The sequence below is a fragment of the Balaenoptera borealis genome (genome assembly GCF_965194805.1).
Source record: "Balaenoptera borealis genome assembly, chromosome: 3".
Classification (NCBI taxonomy): domain Eukaryota; kingdom Metazoa; phylum Chordata; class Mammalia; order Artiodactyla; family Balaenopteridae; genus Balaenoptera; species Balaenoptera borealis.
The window spans coordinates 80,620,464-80,640,018 of record NC_138866.1 but is presented as its reverse complement, the minus strand read 5'-3'; the positions used below and the strand labels follow the sequence as shown (position 1 = coordinate 80,640,018).

Genomic DNA, 19,555 nt, shown 5'->3' with positions numbered 1-19,555 from the left:
GAATATTAGCAACTAATATGAAATGTCAGGGGAATTCCATGAAGCCAGCTACACTTCTGGCAATTGATCAACAGTCAGGAGAACCCTAGAACTTCAGCCAGCTTTGGAAGACCTAAAATTACAGCCGTCAAGTATTGTTTCTCAAAACGTCTGGAAACTCTGAAAGGCCTATGTATTACTTAAGGCTGTAGGTGCATGGGTTGGTCTCATAGCAATAATATTTATAGCATAATAATGCCTATATTTATGGTACTGTGAGAAGTAATCATTTCTATTATAAACTTATTTTTAAAGCCAACATACCCTTTTAAAATTAGAATTATTTTTCAGCAGTAGCAAATAGAGCATATGGGTTAGGAGCTCCATATTCTGCAAGATTAATCTGTTTAAAAACTATTTCTCTGTTCTAAATAATGGAATTCAGATTCAGATTCAGATGTGCATTCAAATACAGAAAGAAAATTGGGCTTCATCATTTTGTCTTTTTCAGAGATGATTAATTTTCCTCATGACTGCCCTCCTCCAACATAAGGAGAAAGTAGGCTTACAATACAATACAGTAACTATAGACCTGTACAATAATTTAAACTATTTTAAGGTAAAAAAACCCTGTGGTAGGCAGAATAATGGTCCCCAAAGATGTTCATACCCTAATCCCTAGAACCTGTGAATATTTTATATTACATGGTAAAAGGATATTTCCATGGAATTAAGGTTATAGACATTGAAATAGGGAGATTAAACTCTTTTTAACCAGATGGGCCAAAGATAATAACATGGGCCCTTAACAGTAGGCCCATGTAAGTAAGAAGAGGAAGACAGAAGATTTTGCCAGACAGATATGATGGAAGAAGAGGCAGGACAGATTTAAAATATGAAATTTGACCTACCATTGAAGCTTTGAAGATGGAGGAAAGGGGCAAGGATTGCTGGCAGCATCTAGAAGTCTGGAACAACTCAGTTTATAGCCAGAAAGGGAGCGGAGACCTCAGTCCTACAAATGCAAAGAGCTGAATTCTGCCTACAGCCTGAATGAGCAAGAAAACGGATATTCTCCTAGAGCATCCAGCAAGGAATACAGTCCTGCCGACACTGACTTTAGCCCTGTGAGGCCCCTGTCAGACTTCTGGCCTCAGAACCAGGAGATTAGACACTTGTGTTACTTTAAGTTGCTAAATTTATGGTAACTTGTTATGGAAGCAATAGAAAACTAATTCATACTCTCATTATTTTTTCCTCTCCCTCTAAAAGCCTCCAAAATGGTATGGGGACATATGGAGAGGAGTGTGGCTTTTCTGAATTCAAGACAGTGGAGTGAAGGGCCTAAGAGCCTTCTGTCAGAGCTAAAGGTGGAACTGGTGTGACCTGTGACTTCACAGCCAGGACTTCCTGTCCCCCTCATCGTTTTCTGACTTGCTGGGCTTCCGGAGGCTTCAAGAGGCCCAGAAGCCTCTCTGAGCCTCGACCTGTACAGAAATCTCCGAGACAAGGAAATGAAGAGACTAGACTATCTGCCTGTTAATGGAGAGGGTAGACGAGTTTGCTGAGGGAGAGAAACAACACAGGGAGTCCATACACAAATGAGTATCTTCATAAATTGTCTAGCTATATAAGGTCTTCACTGCACCAATTCCCAAAATATCTGTATATAAGCAGTAAGTGTGGGAAGGAAGAAGACTTTATAATGTAGGACCAAAAGCACGGGGTTCAAATCCAACCTCAGCCACTTAGGAGGTATATAATCATGATCAAGTAATATAATATCTCTGATTTTCAATAGTTTCACAATCTGCAAAATGTAAAATATAACACCTCCTATATCAGACTGTTGTGAAGTGTAAGTGAATAATGTAGGTTAAGCATTTAACAAAATGTTTGTTTTGTTTGTCCCTGTTAACAAAATCCTTTTAGGCCTAAGAGTTCATATTTTTATCTGTCTCGTTTCCTTCAGGCTTTCAGTAGAAAAGGCACTATTCTTAGATACTTTCAAATTTGATTTCAGTTTATCTCTAAAATAATTTGCTAATCCCCTACTCTACAGATTGTTTATTCTACTGGACTACTGATTTACTTACTTGTTTATATACCTCCTAAAATATTATTTATGAAAAAATATTTAAAATCTATTATTCTCACATCTAAATTTACTACATTGTTATGTTAAGTGCAAGAAAAATGGATTTTGTGATTAATTTTACTTGATTTTTTATTATTATTAGTCTTTCAATCATTGGAAATACCTGATATTTTCTATTGTAAAAGAACAGTGTAGACACAACCTCCTTAGATTTATGTATTGAAAGCAAATTTTAAAATTACTGTGCAACAAAACAGGTACATTCATAAGTCTTTTCAAAATATACCTGCACAAATAAAATGCCAGCGATGTTTACAAAAAATTTTAATGAATTTTAACAGGCTGTGAATGAGTTTCCACAAGAGACAGGAGGGGAATACAACTATTACTCATCAGCAGACTAGTAAAATTAAGTAATCTTATGAAAATGGTCTACATCAAGCAAAAAGCAATATATCTATAGGAAAATAGAGTTGGGTTCTTCTTTTAATGTAATGTTTTTATAAATATAAAATGCTTCAATGGCAAATAATTTAACTGAAATATTGTAAATCCTTTCAATTCATGGTCAGCCATAAATAAACATGTTTCAAGGACACACAGTGACAGGAACTGTGATGAAAATTGAAGCAAGCTCATCAGGTCTTAGCCCTTGCTTTTAGAAATAGTTTTGATACACTTTTCTCTGTGTTTCTCAGTTAATACAGAAGAAACACTGCACTTATTTCTATTTGAGCTGATGTTACATTTTTTGGTCATGAGTCTTTAGTTTTCTTTCAGAAAATAACTTGATAACAGAACTTCATAAAACCATCAGTGACTAATACCATAATCTAAGCATGAAAATAGGACTTCACCAAATCAGGTAGCACAAATAATTTATATCAGTACTGAAGTTATTCACTTTTCTATTTGTTTTTATTTCTGTTGAAATCTTTGTTGATGTGAAATTATTATCCACGCTTTTTAGAATGGGAAAGAAGTAAGTAGATGAGGACGAAGTGATAGCATGGGTTAGTGCAAATGTGCACAATGAAAACGCAGTAGGCTAGCTAGAGAGAAGTTTTGGAGTGTAATCACTTCTGAAATGTATTTCTAAAACTAGTCTGGTCTAATCTCCAGCATTGTAACAAAATGACAAGTAATCATCCCACACTAATATCTTTCATAATCTTAGAGATTCTACAATGGCCTTAAATAATGCATTCCGATATCTTAAGATGCTCTTGAATCAAAAGTTTCCTCATCAGTCTCTTCCTGATGTGATTGGTATCTCTTCCCTGTTTTTTGTGGGGGTTTTTTTTGCCTGCATAAAAAATGCAGAATAGCTACAGCCCACTCCTAAAATCTTACCCCTTCAAATTTTTGAGAGCAAAATTACAGCAACATTTCCAAATTTTACATTATTGCAGAGAGAACGCTCTACTGCTTTGTAACTCTCTCTTACGGGTGTATTGTGAAAGATAATAAAAGGACCACATGATCAGTTTTAAAGAAAGATTGATGTACATAGCCCATGTTAGCATGAGTTAGATACGTTTGATTATCTGATGGGCTCCTTTATGAATAACGTACATTTTGAGCCAGAGCTGAATTAAAGATGCATGGGGCATCCCTGTTAAGTTAGTCAGCAAAACAGCCAGGAACATGCTCATAGTTATTTTTTATGATCTATCAAATTGAATCACCAATCCATTAAATTTAAACTTCTAGCATGTAGCAAATCTGTAATTAAACTAAACTAATTAACATTTTATTCTCATATGAAGAATGCATTTACTCTGTTTATATGGGATTATATTTATAAGATTTTCTACAGACCATCTGCGTGGTCTCTTCTAAAGCACCATCTATCTTATAGCATATTTCCTTAGCAAAAAAAAAAAAAAAATCTGTTGGTGCAGGAAATTTATTCACTACTAAAAAAGCCTTTTCCAATTTAGAAACAAAAAAAGAGGTACAATATATTGTCAACTAACTCTGACTGCCTAGAGAAAGATTGATTGTGTTTGCAAACCATATGTTTGATATCTAAATCATGTTCAGAGTCTTTCATTCATGATTGCAGATTGATACAGTCCTCCTCGAAAAATGTATTTATCTTTTCCAGCACTCATCAAACACTAAATACCCAACTAGATTGCAAGAAGAATCTTTAATTCCATCATTTTACTCTGGTAATTGCTTTTCCTTCCTTATGTTTAACCAGAGTAAATGAACTATAATTTTAAATTTCTCTTGACACTCACTATCAGATGCTGCATAAAACACAAGCAAGGTGAGGAATGATGAAAAAGGCAACAGAAATAAAAATCTTTTCTGCAACAAAAAAGATGTTGCTTACGTGGGTCAGAATCATTACTACAAAGACATCCAGATGTCTTACATCCTACTAATCCCAAATCAGGTACCAAACACCAATGCCTCCAAGGGGTCATGTGTAAATTGAAAGGCAAGTGCCCCGCAGAAGGGGGAGCCACCTCTGAGCTGCCACTGAGTTGTTGCCAGGTGGGGGTGCCAGCCCTGTGTGCCTCCCTTCTAATTTTTTCCAGAAAGACCAAAATTCTGATAACTTTTGTAAAATCTCTTTACTTTAAAATGTTGGCCACCTCGCCTATTTGATATTGTTGTTGTAATGCTGTCCAGGCCAAGCAAAGTGCATGTGAGAAGAATTCAGTCAACCCTTGATCTCTCATTTTACCGTCTCTTCCTCAGATTTTGTTGCCAGGCAGTATCCTCAACTTCAGAATAACATCATGAGATACACTTTCTAACATTAAGAGTGAGATTTTCTGCTTTCCATATATATATAATTGATATCATTCAGTGGGGAGCTAGGAGAACTTAGTTGCAGTCGCATTTCTGCCACTGTCTAGTTTTGAAGCTTACAGTGATAGCAACAATCACAAGCACACACATTAGTTAAGTACTTGCTCTTTTGAGTTCATAGCATGGTACTATCTATCCTGTAGCATATTCACTTTCATTCTGTCATCTAATCCTCTTAATAACCCTATTAAGGGCTGTGATTATAATAATCCACCCCACGCTTATAATAAAAAGCATTCTTGAGCACCTAGTATATGCTAGACACCACATAATACATTAATTGTTATTAAACAATGCACTAATTATTAATTATTTAACACTTCAGATCTAGTCCCTGCAATCCTGGATTTTTATATCCAGTGGAGAAGGTAGACCATAAATGATAAACTGTGCAAAGCAAATCCTGATAAGTGTCACAAAGTGCTTAGAGTAAGTTGCCAAAGGGCACACAACTAATCAACTGCAGAACTAGAATTTAAAATAACAAACATTTATTGAGCACTTACTATATGCTAGGCACTGTACTAAACACGTTACACAGATTAGCTCATTTAAACCTCAGAACAGTTCTATGAGTTAGTTAGTTGCTACTACAGTTCCCATTTTTCAGATGAGCCACCCAAGCCACAGAAATGGTTAAGTGATATGTTGAAGATTGCACAGCTAGTAAGTGATGAAGCTCGATTTTGAATCCAGTCAGCTATGTTCTTTGCCACAAATCATTCTGTCTTTGTTAGGCAAGTCACTTAGTCCCTCTGCAGGCTCAACTATAAATTCCTCACCTACCTTACTGAAGTGTAAATTGTATTTGGATATATGGGTGGGAAAGCCCAAGAGGAGGAAGGGAGGATTGGACTCAATGATTTATAAGTTGTCTTTCTGATCTACGATTTAAATTTGAATTTTTGGTAAAGTATGTTGATCAAGATTGTGTCTCTTTTGCACTGAGAAATTTTTTGGGTTGTTATTGGTATTCAAAACATTCTGGGCATAAATTTACTGAATAGAATTTTCTTGTAAAACCATTCTTAGATCAGATATGCCTCACATTAAATCTTAATAACATTTAGTCTTGTATACTTTCAATGTCAAATCCAACTCACTGCTCTCAGATTATTAGCCAGGATATCTTCTTTTCAACAACTGTTGGTTATCTTCTAGGCTCTAGGTACCCAAATAATCCATTTTCTTTCATTTCTCTCAGTCTTCTGGAATATAAACTTGTGATATCATTAAGCTCAAGCCCCTTTAAAAAGTAGTTTATATTTAGATTAAAAATATCACAAGGTCATTCCTCTTTCATTGCAAAGGATGGCCATTCACCTGTGCTCCAGCATCTGGATTCTTTTGGTAATAGAAATAGCCAGAACAGAGTATTATTATGAAAATTTAGATACTGTGTGAGGAAGAATTTCTATAATGTTTATTGCTTAAGAATAGTACTAAAATATAGTTTTGACGTAAAATGATTCAGTCCTACGTAATATCAATTACATAGAATGGCATTTGTCATTTGGCTACCAGGATTTTACTTTAAACCATAATCAATATATTCCAAAATGTATCTTTTCTGGCCTACCAAAATAGAATATCAAATATAAGCATTTGTCAACATCACCGTATCAGTAGGAAAAACACTTGGGAATAAAATTATATATATATGTGTATATGTATATATATATATATATATATAATTTATATATAATATATATTACATTAATATAAATAATAAAAGTATTATTTTACATATATGAATAGGCTAGAATAAATTGCCATATACACAATAACCATATAATTCTAGGGGAATGAAGTATGATCTACCATCATGGTGGAACAAAAGGTTTCCTTCTAATTTGGCATGTAACATGCTCCTGAGACATGACACTGCAGCAGCATTTCCAAATGGCTTATATTTGTCATAAACTAGTGAGGAAATCCAGATAACATTTTATATTGATGGCTCTGCATCTATCCCAGAGAATTTATACTCAAGAACACAATCATATAGGATTCAACTGCAAAAGCACAGGTGAAAAGGAGAACATCTGGCTCTTTACAGGGCCTCAGAGGAAGTGACCTGATATGATGGAAGTCATTATAATCACAAGGTCCTAATGCACTTTAGAAAAAATGACATACTAACCTATGAACTACTATAGTTAATTAAAATAGTCTCCAGGGAAAACCATTAAACTATGCTAGATAAACATTCCTTATTAACATCTGATGTTTTGTATCTCCTCAGGATACTCCAGTGAAATCTGTTATCCTTTAATCAAATCTCTCTTTAGGAAAATATGAATGTTTTAATATGTTGTGAACACTGGTCTCTGGACACCGTAATTAAATTTTGGTAGAATGAAATTATTCACCTGTTAGTTATCTGCAGGTTTTAAACAGCATCTTACATGTTACATCCCAGCATGTTATAGCTGGTAAACACCTAAGAATTCATTTAGTATATCTTGAAGAAGCTACAGCCCAAAGACCTACTAATGCATTTCATAGCACTCTCCATATTATTTTGATTATGATCAGGAAGTATCTGTTTAATTCCAAGTTTGTCATTCTATGTTCTAACCATCAGACCCTTCTGTGGGCCTGTATCAATCTCTAGATTCCCTCCAAAGGGAATGTGGACCATTTGGAGACTTCAGAGGATAGTGTCAATCATAATTCACATTGAGGGTAACAGATAAAGTATTAAAGGTTTATGAAGCCTTCAGCAGAAAAACTAATGTGAACATTGACCTTTTTTTTCTATGTAGTAATTTATAATCTGTATTTTGGTATTGCAGAGTTTTCCTTTCCTGCTCTTTGATTGTGCTAAATGGAAGCCAAGGACCAACCATCCACTAAAGATAGAAAAAACACGTGTAGAACTTAGAGCAACAAACGCTGAACTTAGAACAACTTTAGATGATTCTCATGTTACATGTAAGAACCAAATTTCTAAGTCATTATTGTGAAGCTAATCTGAAATCCTTATTTAGAGGATTTCATAAAACAAAATTGCTTCTTAACAGTCCCAGACATCATATAGGCTCTCACAGTGTGGGCTACCGCAGTCATTTTTTGAATCCTCACTCCCTACCACTTTCCTGTGCATATTCTACAATGTAGCTGTTATGGTTAATTTTATGTGTCAACTTGACTGGGGTAATGGATGTCCAGATAGCCGGTAAAAGATTATCTCTGGGTGTGTCTGTGAGGTTGTTTCTGGAAGAGATTAGCATTTGAATCAGTAGACTGAAGATCGCCCCCACCAATGCAAGTGGGCATCATCCAATCCACTGGGGGCTTGAATAGAACAAAAAGGTGGAGAATGAGCAAATCTTGTCTCTCTGCTGGAAGCTGGGACACCTCTTTTCTCTTACCTTCAGACGTCCAAATTCCTAGTTTTTGTGCTTTAGGACTCAGATTTACACTATTGGCTCCCCTGGTTTTCAGTCCTTCAGGTTTCCTGGGTCTCCAGCTTGCAGATGGCAGATTGTAGGGCTTCTCAGCCTCCATAATTGTGTAAGCCAGTCCTTCCTAATAAATCTCTTTCTGTATATCTAAATCTATAGATAGCTAGACCGATAGAATGATAGATCGATAGATAGATAGATCCTATTGGTTCTGTTTCTGTGGAGAACCCTGAGTAATACAGTAGCTATGTAAATTTCCCAGCCATGCATAATTTTTTGTGCCTCTGAGTGTTTGCACAAACTTTTGCCTAGTTGCTCATTTTTCCCATGAAAACTTCTGCTAATCTTTTAAGATATAGATCAGATATGACCAGCTTTCTGAGACCCTCTCTGATTCCAGATGCCTTCTTTTTCTTTTGTGCATAATTTCCTTACCTAAATTATAACTCTATTAGAATGTATGGAGCATATATTATGACATTATTATATATTAAAACTGTTAAAAATATAATAACTTATGATAAACATAAAGCATATCTTTGTTATGTGCTTACTTCTTTACCTTAATGTGATATATTTGAGAATAAAGGCCATTATTTATTCTTTATTTCAAAATCCTGACTTTTAGCAGAGTATTTAGCAGATGGTAGGTGCTGAATAGCTATAAACTGTTGCATATGTTATTATTATTCGATGCTCAATAACAATTTGGTAATGGGATAATAAATGATTGCTAAAAATAATATTTCATATTTGCATAAAACTTTACATAAAGTTAATAGTAAAATATTTTATTTTGTACAATATTTCAAATACTTCACCTTTCTTGATATTCAAATAACACTGTGTTACTACAAGGCAAAAAGTACGTTCATTTTATAGATGGAAGCTTAAGAGAGGGAAATGTAGATGTTAACTAGATAACACTAAGATGTTTCTAGCTTGGAAAATCTATAAAGCAATAGCAGTGTTGATAAATATGGCAACTTATATACTTATTTATCTCTTCTCTCTCTTGAAATCTCATTAAAGTTGCTATAAAATGTTTTTTTAAAGTGAGTTTAAAATTAACCAAAAGAGAAATTATGACAGTGGAGAGGGTAAAATACTGAAGACTAGATAATAGTCTTGCTGGCTTGGAAACCTAAATATACATGTCAGGGATAGGGAAAAGGAAGGGAAGTAAAAAAAAAGTCACTTCCCACACTAAACCTTTGTAAATGCTGGGGAATTTGAGGTTCCAAGTACCTCTGAAAGTGATGCATGGTGAGGCTGAAAACATGAAAATCTGAATGGAAGATTGTATAGAGAATATCAAGGGGTCCTCCAGGTCCCCTTCCTGATCCTCTGTGGACTCCAGCAGAAGGCTGGAGATTCTAGAATGAGAATTGAACTGGACTTGGTGATAGGCAGGCTTGTCCAAGGATTGAGTGGGGTACAATTCTTAAAACAGGGAATTATGGGAAACTCCACATCCTGAAATTCATCCCCTGAAAGGGGAGACTCTGGAAGTAATTGAACAAGTAAACTGGAAGGAGAGAAAATGTGATAAGAGGAAACAGCATACTTGAACTAATAATTTTAGAGTAAAAGGAGATATGGGTAATGCTAAGATCCAGGTGTGCCAATGGAAGTACATTGCTGAGGTAGAGTGGAGATGAAGGTCCTTGGAGATGTAGAGATCATTGGTCTGACAGATAGCATATTAGTTGAACCTTCCATTTGGACAAGAAGTCACTCAGGATAATCATGGGATTTTAACACTTAGGGCTCTTCAGTTGCAAGCAACAAGCTGGTAAACTAACTGACTCAATTGACACTGGTAACTTAAGCAGAAAGGAGGAATTTAATATAAGGATATGTAGAGTAGCTTATAGCATTCTATAAAAACCTGAAAGATTAAAAAAACTGAAGATACTTTCTTCTGAAAGAATAGAAACCAGAATGCCTCCAGAGTTCTAGGTAGCTGGAATTGATCATCTTTTCTGGACACCATTTTGGAAGGAACTCAGCCCCACTTTTCATCCTTTCTCAAAACTCAAAATTCCCAGAAAAGAGAAGAATCAGATTAGCCTAGGTTCAATGATGCACCTCTTGGCTAGTAAAGGGCAGAGAGCCTTGATTGACATTAAGAGTGACATTAAGGGACTTTCCTGGTGGTGCAGTGGTTAAGAATTCACCTGCCAATGCAGAGGACACGGGTTTGATCCCTGGTCCAGGAAGATTCCACATGCTGTGGAGCAACTAAGCCCATGCGCCACAACTACTGAGCCTGCACTCTAGAGCCCGTGAGCCACAACTACTGAGCCCATGCAGCACAACTACTGAAGCCCGCATGCCCTAGAGCCCACGTGCCGCAACTGCTGAGCCCATGTGCTGCAACTGCTGAAGCCCTTGTGCTCTAGGGGCCTGCGTGCTGCAACTACTGAGCCCACGTGCCACAACTACTGAAGCCCGCATGCCTAGAGCTCATGCTCCACAACAAGAGAAGCCACCACAGTGAGAAGCCCGTGCACCATGGGCTACAACGAAGAGTAGCACGTGCTCGGTGCAACTAGTGAAAGCCCGCGTGCAGCTACGAAGACCCAAAGCAGCCAAAAAAAAAAAGAGTGACATTAAGAAGTAGTTGCCCAAAGTAAATGAGAATGCAACTACCAGAAAAGATGGAATCATTGCTGGACAGATAGAAGTAACATATGTTCACTACAGAATCCTATTGGTAGAGTGTAGGATTTTTACTCTAACTTTATACAGTAAATACTTGACTGTGTACATAGTTACCATGTAATAATGAATAAACACCTTAACTTTCTTTTAGTCTTTAATTTCAGTTGATGAAAATAATCTTAAACCCAGAATTATCATATGACAGTATGAAAATGCAAGCCTATTCTAAAAAAGAAACTTTTTTGAATATAAAAATAAGAATGCATATTTTATGAATTGAATAGATTAAAAAGTTTTAAAGTTCTCTTAAGACACCCTTTCTGATACTTCACTTGATTTGTACTACATAAGAAAAGGAGATATATATTTACCAAAAGTTAATAGTAAAAAAAAAAAAAACCTCAGTAACAAAACAGGTTTCAGAGTCCATATTATTTCATGAACTTTCAATTTATACGCATTTTATGCTGTCAAAAACAATAGACTCAGCTGTGCTTAAGTTTATGGCTCTGGGGAAGCCTGATAAGATTGAACATGTACCAAAACTTGTGACAGGATCAGGATGACGCCCACCCATTTGTCTCGCTGGCCCACAGTGACTAAATGTTTGTTCATATAAACTAAACTGGTAGCAGGAACATATCATTCTGATTGGTTTATTTGCTTACACAAAAAAACTAAACCACCAGGAGGATGAAACAGCTAAGAGTGAACAGATCGAAATGTCAGCAATCTCTCTTCCATTTTTGAATTTTCACTCAAGAGTAAAGGTAATTTCTTGAATAGATCTGTGGTTCCTTACTTTCCTACCTATATCACCTAACATTTACTGAGTAAATGTCCTTGAAGCATTATAATAGTCTAGGTGCTAGTTTAATAAGTACTTAGATCACAAAGAAAGAAAAGCAATAATGGGTATTTTCAAACATGCTTATGATAACAGGAATCCAACCTTTTATTCCCAGTCTACTCTCCCTAAGCTAATTTAGTTTCTTTATTCAAATCTGAGTGGGTCTCTTGAATATGTCCTTGTCTTAAATTTCTTGTCATTTTTTTCTTTCTTAGTATATTTTCTTTCTTAGTATATACTAAGAAAGTACTAAGAAAGTATACTAAGAAAGTATTATATACTAATAATTACTATAGTATATATTATATACTATATTATAGTATATAATTATACTAGTATAATTATATACTATATATATTATATAACTAATATAATAAGTATAAGTATTATATACTTTATCAATATATAATTTATAAGCAATAAAATATATCAATTTTAAGTGATCAGTTTTAATTCAGTGAGTTTTGATGAATGTAAATATTCATATGGCTACTACCAGTCATGATCTGAACATTACCATCACTCCAAAAGGTTTTTCGGTATTCATTAGCAAACCCTCCCCCAAGCCCCTGGCAAACACTGATCTGCTTTTTGTGGCCTACAGTTCTGTTTTTTAAATTTTAATTTAACATAATACTTTTGAGAGTCATCTGTGTTATTATGTATATCAGTAGTTTATTCCTTTTTATGGTGGATGGCATTCCATTTTATGAACGTACCACAAATTGCGCGTGCACCATGTGATGGACATTTGGGTTGTTTCCAGTTTGAGACTATTATAAATAAAGTTGCCATGAACATTCAGCTACAGGTATTTATGTACATCTAAATGTCATTTCTCTAAGGGTAACACCTAGGAATGGAATTGCTGGTTCACATGGTAAGTATATATTTAACTTTATGAGGAACTGCAAAACTGTTTTTCAAAGTGTCTGTGCCATTTTGCATTCCCACCAGCAATGAGAATTCCAATTGTTCCACATTTTTACACTTACAGTTTTACAGTTTTAACTCTTCCAGTTAAAACTATGATTTACTTCAGGTTAAATTTAAATACAGCTTGAGGTAATGTTTGAGATTGTTCTCTTTTTTTTCTTTTGTACATGGATATCCAGTTGTTCCAACACCACTTGTTGATTAGATCATAATTTCTCAATGAAATTGTCTTGGTACCCACCCTGAAAAATCCATTTATGGACTTCTGTTTTACTGATCAATATTTCTATCTTTACTGTGGTTTGATATTAGATCTTGAAATCTATAAGTAGTGTAGGTCTTGTGCTTTGTTCTACTTTTTCAAAATTATTTTGGCCAATCTAGGTCCTTTCCATATACATGAAAATTTTAGAATAAGCTTTTAGCAGCTACGAAAAGTCTGCTGGGATTTGATTGGAATCAAGCCAAATTTGTCGATCAAGTTAGGAAGAACTGACATTTTAATAACATTACACTTTAATTAAAAATAAATAAATAATGTTACACTTTCTGATAATCCATAATCATAGTGCCTCTCTTCATTTGTTTGGGTCTTCTTTAATATGTTTTGTAATTTTCAGTATACATGTCTTGCATATATTTTGTTAAATTTATCCCTAAGTATTTCATATTTTTGAATGGCATTGTTGCTTTACTTTTGATTTTCAATTGTTTGTTGCTAACATATAGACATAAAATTGATTTTTGTGCATTAACCTTGTATCATACTACCTTGTCAAATTTGGGCTTTCATAGATTCTTTGGGATTTCTATAAAGATGATCATACCAACTGTAAATAAAGACTTTTATTTTATTTTTTCCTTTCCAGTCTGTAAGCAGTTATTTTCATTTCCTTATAGTACTGGCTAGGAATTTCAGTAAATTGAATAAAAGTGTTAAGAGTAGACATCCTTGCTTTGTTCCCTATTAGTGGAAAAGAATTTAGTACTTCACCATTAATTATAAAGATAGCTATATATTTTTCCACAGTTACCTTTATCTAGATTGAGAATGTTCCCTCCTCTTCTAAATAGGCTTGAGGCTCTTTATTATAAATGTATTTTGAATCTTGTTAAATGCTTCTTCTGCATCTGTGGAGATGCACATATGGATTCCTTTTTCATCTATTAGTATGGAGAATTACATTGATTCATTTTTAGACATTAAGCCAACTTTGCATTCCTGGGATAAACCCCACTTAAGTCATTATTAATCACCATTTTTAATATATTTCTGGGCTTGATTGCTAACATTTTATTAAAGCTTCTTTCATCTATGTTTATGCAGAATTCTGATCTCTGGTTTTCTTTTCTTATAATGTCTTTGTTTGCTAACATGGTAATGCTAGCCTCATAAAATGAGTTGAAAAGTTTTTTTTTCTTTTGTTTTTTGGAGGAATTTTTGTACAATTTCTTTTAAAAATGCTGGTTAGAATCTGTCAGTAAAGCCACTTGGGCCTAGAGTTTTCTTTGGGGGAAGATTTTAACTTCAAGTCCAATTTCTTTAAGAGATCTAGGATTCTTCAGGTAATTAGTTTCTTGAGTGAGCTTTTTTTTTTTTAATAAATTTATTTATTTATTTTTTGGCTGTGTTGGGTCTTCGTTGCTGTGCGCGGGCTTTCTCTAGTTGCAGCGAGCGGGAGCTACTCTTTGTTGCGGTGTGTGGACTTCTTATTGCAGAGGCTTCTCTTTGTTGCGGAGCACAGGCTCTAGGAGCGCAGGCTTCAGTAGGTGTGGTGCACGGGCTCAGTGGTTGTGGCTCGCGGGCTCTAGAGCACAGGCTCAGTAGTTCAGTAGTTGTGGCACACGGGCTTAGCTGCTTCACGGCATGTGGGATCTTCCTGGACCAGGGCTCAAACCCGTGTCCCCTGCACTGGCAGGTGGATTCTTAACCACTGTGCCACCAGGGAAGTCCCTTGAGTGAGCTTTGAAAGCTCTTATCTTTTAAGAATTTGCCCATTGTACATAAGTTGTTCAGTTTATTGACATTAAGTTGTTCATGATATACTCATATTATACTTAGGCCTGAAGGATCCATAATGATGTCCCTTTTCTCATTCCTCACATTGGCAATTTGTGTCTTTTCTCTTTTTTTCTGATCAATCGACTAGAGGTTTATCAATTTTATTAATGTTTTCAAAGAAACAGGTTTTGTTTTCATTGTTTTTTTAAATTCTGTATTATTTTTCTGTTTTCTGTTTCATTGATATTAGCGTCTATATTTATTTATGTTTTTCTTTTTTTAGTTTCTTAAAGTGAATGTTTAGGTCATTAATTTAAGACCTTCCTTCTTTCTTAATATGAGCATTTAATGCTGTAAATTTCCGTGAACATTGATTTAGCTCCATCCCACAACTTTGGATATGCTGTGATTTATTTTCATTAAGTTCAAAATATATTCTAATTTTCCTAGTGATTTTGACTGGAAGTGGTGAAAAATTATAAGATTTAAGTATATATATGTACATATATATGATAAATTGAGATGAATTGATGAGGAATAAGAAAATGAAAGTCAAGCTTGACCTTCTTCACAATTTGTTAGAGGACTGGCAAGATGGGATTGTATTTCACATGATCTTGGCAGCATCTATTGAGATTACTTTCAGTTTGAAGTTGCACATTTTAGAGAATATGCATGGTCTAAGACCCTCAGAAAACATGCAAAAATTTCACCTCTATATACTGAATAATGTATGTAAACTACCATTGCCAAGAATGAGAATATTTTGATAGCTTGATGGCTCTGACACATGGTAATATATAGACTTACTCCTTGTGAACTAGCTTAAATCCCTTCTCAGCAATATTTCATCTGGTCAGATCTGAGTGCCGAACAAGGGTTTCACTGTATATATAACTTGTCCCCAACTTACCTTTGCAACATCTTCCCCATCATGTCCTCAGTCCAGAAGTCCCACTGTGTTCCTTACCATTCCCTGGTTACCTGGGTACTTTCCACATTTTTTCAATATCTACCCTGCCTCCAAAACTCTTTCCCTTTTACTCCACAGAGAAAATACTTTTTATTCTTTAAGAATTTGCTTACAAGTCACTTGATCTGAGAAGCATTTCTAAATCCACCTCCTTCTGCTCATTTCTCATCCCAGGAAGATTTTGTCACTCCCACCCCCACCCCTCCATACAGGGAGGGGCATTTACTTGGTACTACAGATCACTTCTGCAGCACCACTGTCTCCCTAAGAGTGAGGCCTAGTATCCATAACACTACTTAGCATATGGTATAAAATTCAGTACTAATAATAGTGGTCAGCATTGAGTCTTTTACAGTGTTTCAGGCACTATGCAATTCATTACCTAATCAATCCCCACAACAAGCCCATAGGTAGATCATGATTTTTTTTACATGAGAGACCCTTAGAGAGACTGAGCAATTTTGCCAGTTACAGCTGGCATAGGCAGGGCTGAGATTCAGATCCAGGCTACCTGACTTTCCAACCAGCTCTCTGAATCAGTAAGCACAGTGCCTATCCCAGTGGTGGCCAGATTGAACTGTCTAATGCTCTAGAGTGTGTCAAGGCAATACTAACAGTGTCTCCCAGTGTCTCCTGATGTTAAGAAAAATGGAAAACTCTTTCACAATAAGAGTTGAAGCTTTCTACTTCATAACCTCACAAAAATACCCAAGTATATAACAATTTTTTGTTCTAGAGATTTACATGAAACATGTCAAAATTGACTATAGGTCTGTGCATTTAAATTTTTATGCAATGGCAGCATATAGCACAGTTCTTTCTAGAGGAATTCTCACCAATTTAGACTATGAGGAGATGCATATAAATACTTGAAATGTCTTGAAAAATGTGTACATGACACCATGAGGAAGGTTACAAAGTTTTTCTGGTTAGTAACTTGAGTGAGATAATCCCAGCAGAGATAAAGGTACATTTAGGCATAAAAATAGGTTGGGTTGGTCCTCCTCCCTGCCCCTGGAAAATGGGTCTTCCAATGGAAGAGCACAGGTGGCACCCATGTCAGGATGCACTGCCACGGTGTCTGTTATTGACAGAGAGCTACAGTCAAACCCAACTTGAAACTCAAATGAGGTTTGAGTTTGTGTCCTAAACTGAGCCTGAATATTTTCAAGAAGAATAAATTCAGTAAATAAGGAAGGTCTGTAAACTGTCAAAATACAAATGTGTCATCAAGCTTTAACTGCACTTCCAAGCTCAAGATGAATAAAGAACCTGGAGGAACAATGGACACTACAGAAACATCTTGGAGTCGGTGGGTGGCAGCAGGTCTTTGTTTCATTGAAGCCATAGAAAATATTTGCCAAAAAAAATAAAATGGAAGAAAGAGCCGAGTCAAAAGCTTTGTCATATAGCCGTAGTAGAAGAAAAAATGACTAGTTGAAGAAAATATCCTCAAATAGAATCTGTTTGTTCCACTTCAACCTAAAAGCACTCCCTTAGGGCAGTCTTCTCTCATCTCCTGACTACATTAAATCTATTGCTGTACCTTGTATTCGTACTTTCCCTGGGCAGCACTTATCATAATTTTATTTATATTGATGTGTTATTTGTATGATTGTTAATTACTGCTCCCCCACTAGACTGTAGATTTCTTAGGAGCAGACATCGTGTCTCTCTTACCATTGTATTTCCTTTTTCACACATGCATGAGGTGACAGGTGTTTTAAAATTACTTGATGAATGAATGAATGACTATTCCCATGCAAACTCTAGATGGTGCAGAGAAAAAAAATAGTATGATTAACTTTTAACACTAACATAGAAACAGGCACTAAAATTAAGAGAGAAAATAAAATTTCTAAATCTAGAACCTGGGTTCACCTAGAACAATCAACACTGAGTCTACTTCCAGTTTCTAATAAGACTTTTGATTTGAATCTGTGACAGCAACGGGGGAGAAAAAGCTCTAGTAAGAGCCTTTCAGTCTTGCTCAGAAATGTTACCATGTTGAAGCCCTAAAAAAAAACCCCTCAGAATATTTACAGTAAAATTTGAATTATTTAAACTCAGAGTTCTCTCAATTTTTTAAAAAATTCCTGAATCCAGAATTGTTGTATTTTTATAAAAAATGAATTAGAAAACTAAAGATATACCTAAGTAGGTATGCAAAATGAGTTACATTGTATATGTTGTTTTATAGGCTAAACATGTTAAACATGAATGTTGCAGCTAATAACACTCTGGGCATGCTATGAATTTATGGTGTCATATACATTGCAATTATTGATTTACATAAGTATTGTAATTTCTCTACCAGTGCAACAGATTTTAGCTTGAAAGGACCATAAACGGAGAAACCCACTACAGTTTAAAGTTGGCAGCTGGTGAGGAGATGAATTCCAAGTCAGAAGAGGGAGTAGGCAGAAGGTTCCTGCTGTTTCCTAAGCAGAATGTCCCTGGGTGATACATCTGCTATTGAAACATCAAAACACATTTCATTGTGGAATCCTCCACACATAATTAATCCAGAAAGTATTTAACTTTATTTGGAAAATGAAAAGATATACACATTCCTATTTTTAAGAAAAAACTGCCAAACTCTTTTAATAAATATTGACTTTAGTGATAGGCGGACTATGCACTTTCTAATTCCTAAAACATGTGGATATGTTACCTTACATGGCCAAAGGGACTTTTCATATGTGAATGAGTTAAGGATCTTGAAATGGGACAATTATCCTGATTTATCTAGGTGAATCTAATGTAATCAAAAGGATCATGATAAGAGGGAGACAGGATGGTCAAAGTCAGAGAAGTCCATGTGACAGTGGAAGCAGAGGTCAGGGAATTGCCATTGCTGGAAAGGACCCACCAGCCAGGGAATGCAGGCAGCCTCTAGAAGCTGGAAGAGGCAAAGAAAGGATTTTCCCGTAGAGACTCCAGAAGGAAAAACAGTCCTGCTAACACCTTGATTTTAGACCTATAAGACCCATTTTCAGACTTCTGACCTACTATTCTGTAAGATAATTTGTCTTGTTTTAAACCACTGAGTATGTGATAATTTGTTTTAGCAACTATAGGAAACTCATAGGATTTACATTTATGCTATTGACCTCTATTATCTCTAGCAATAATTCCTTTCTGTAGTTTTCTTTTCTTTTTTTTTTTAACATCTTTATTGGAGTATAATTGCTTTACAATGGTGTGTTAACTTTCTGCTTTATAACAAAGAGAATCAGCTATACATGTACTTATATCCCCATATCTCCTCCCTCTTGCGTCTCCCTCCCACCCTCCCTATCCCACCCCTCCAGGTGGTCACAAAGCACCACGCTGATCTCCCTGTGCTATGCGGCTGCTTCCCACTAGCTATCTATTTTACATTTGGTAGTGTATATATGTCCATGTCACTCTCTCACTTTGTCCCAGCTTACCCTTCCCCCTCCCCGTGTCCTCAAGTTCATATTCTACGTCTGCATCTTTATTCCTCTCCTGCCCCTAGGTTTTTCAGAACCATTTTTTTTTCTTTTAGATTCCATATATATGTGTTAGCATACGGTATTTGTTTTTCTCTTTCTGACTTACTTCACTCTGTATGACAGACTCTAGGTCCATCCACCTCACCACAAATAACTCAATTTTATTTCTCTTTATGGCTGAGTAATATTCCATTGTATATATGTGCCACATCTTCTTTGTACATTCATCTGTCGATGGACACTTAAGTTGCTTCCATGTCCCAGCTATTGTAAATAGTGCTGCAGTGAACATTGTGGTACATGACTCTGTTTGAATTACGGTTTTCTCAGAG

At 35.5% G+C, this 19,555-nt stretch overlaps 1 long non-coding RNA gene across 4 annotated transcripts in view; it reads left to right on the top strand.

The window, feature by feature from the left end:
* LOC309625496 overlaps positions 1–19,555 on the top strand; it is a 764,549-nt gene that overhangs the window by 661,435 nt on the left and 83,559 nt on the right. Inside the window, exon 5 of one of the 4 annotated variants that reach the window (XR_014242528.1) lies at positions 7,705–19,435. The exons of the other annotated variants lie outside the window; for them this stretch is intronic. This is a non-coding gene — a long non-coding RNA (uncharacterized lncRNA). Of the gene's footprint in view, positions 1–7,704; positions 19,436–19,555 lie in introns of those variants that run through there. 4 annotated transcript variants of the gene reach the window in all.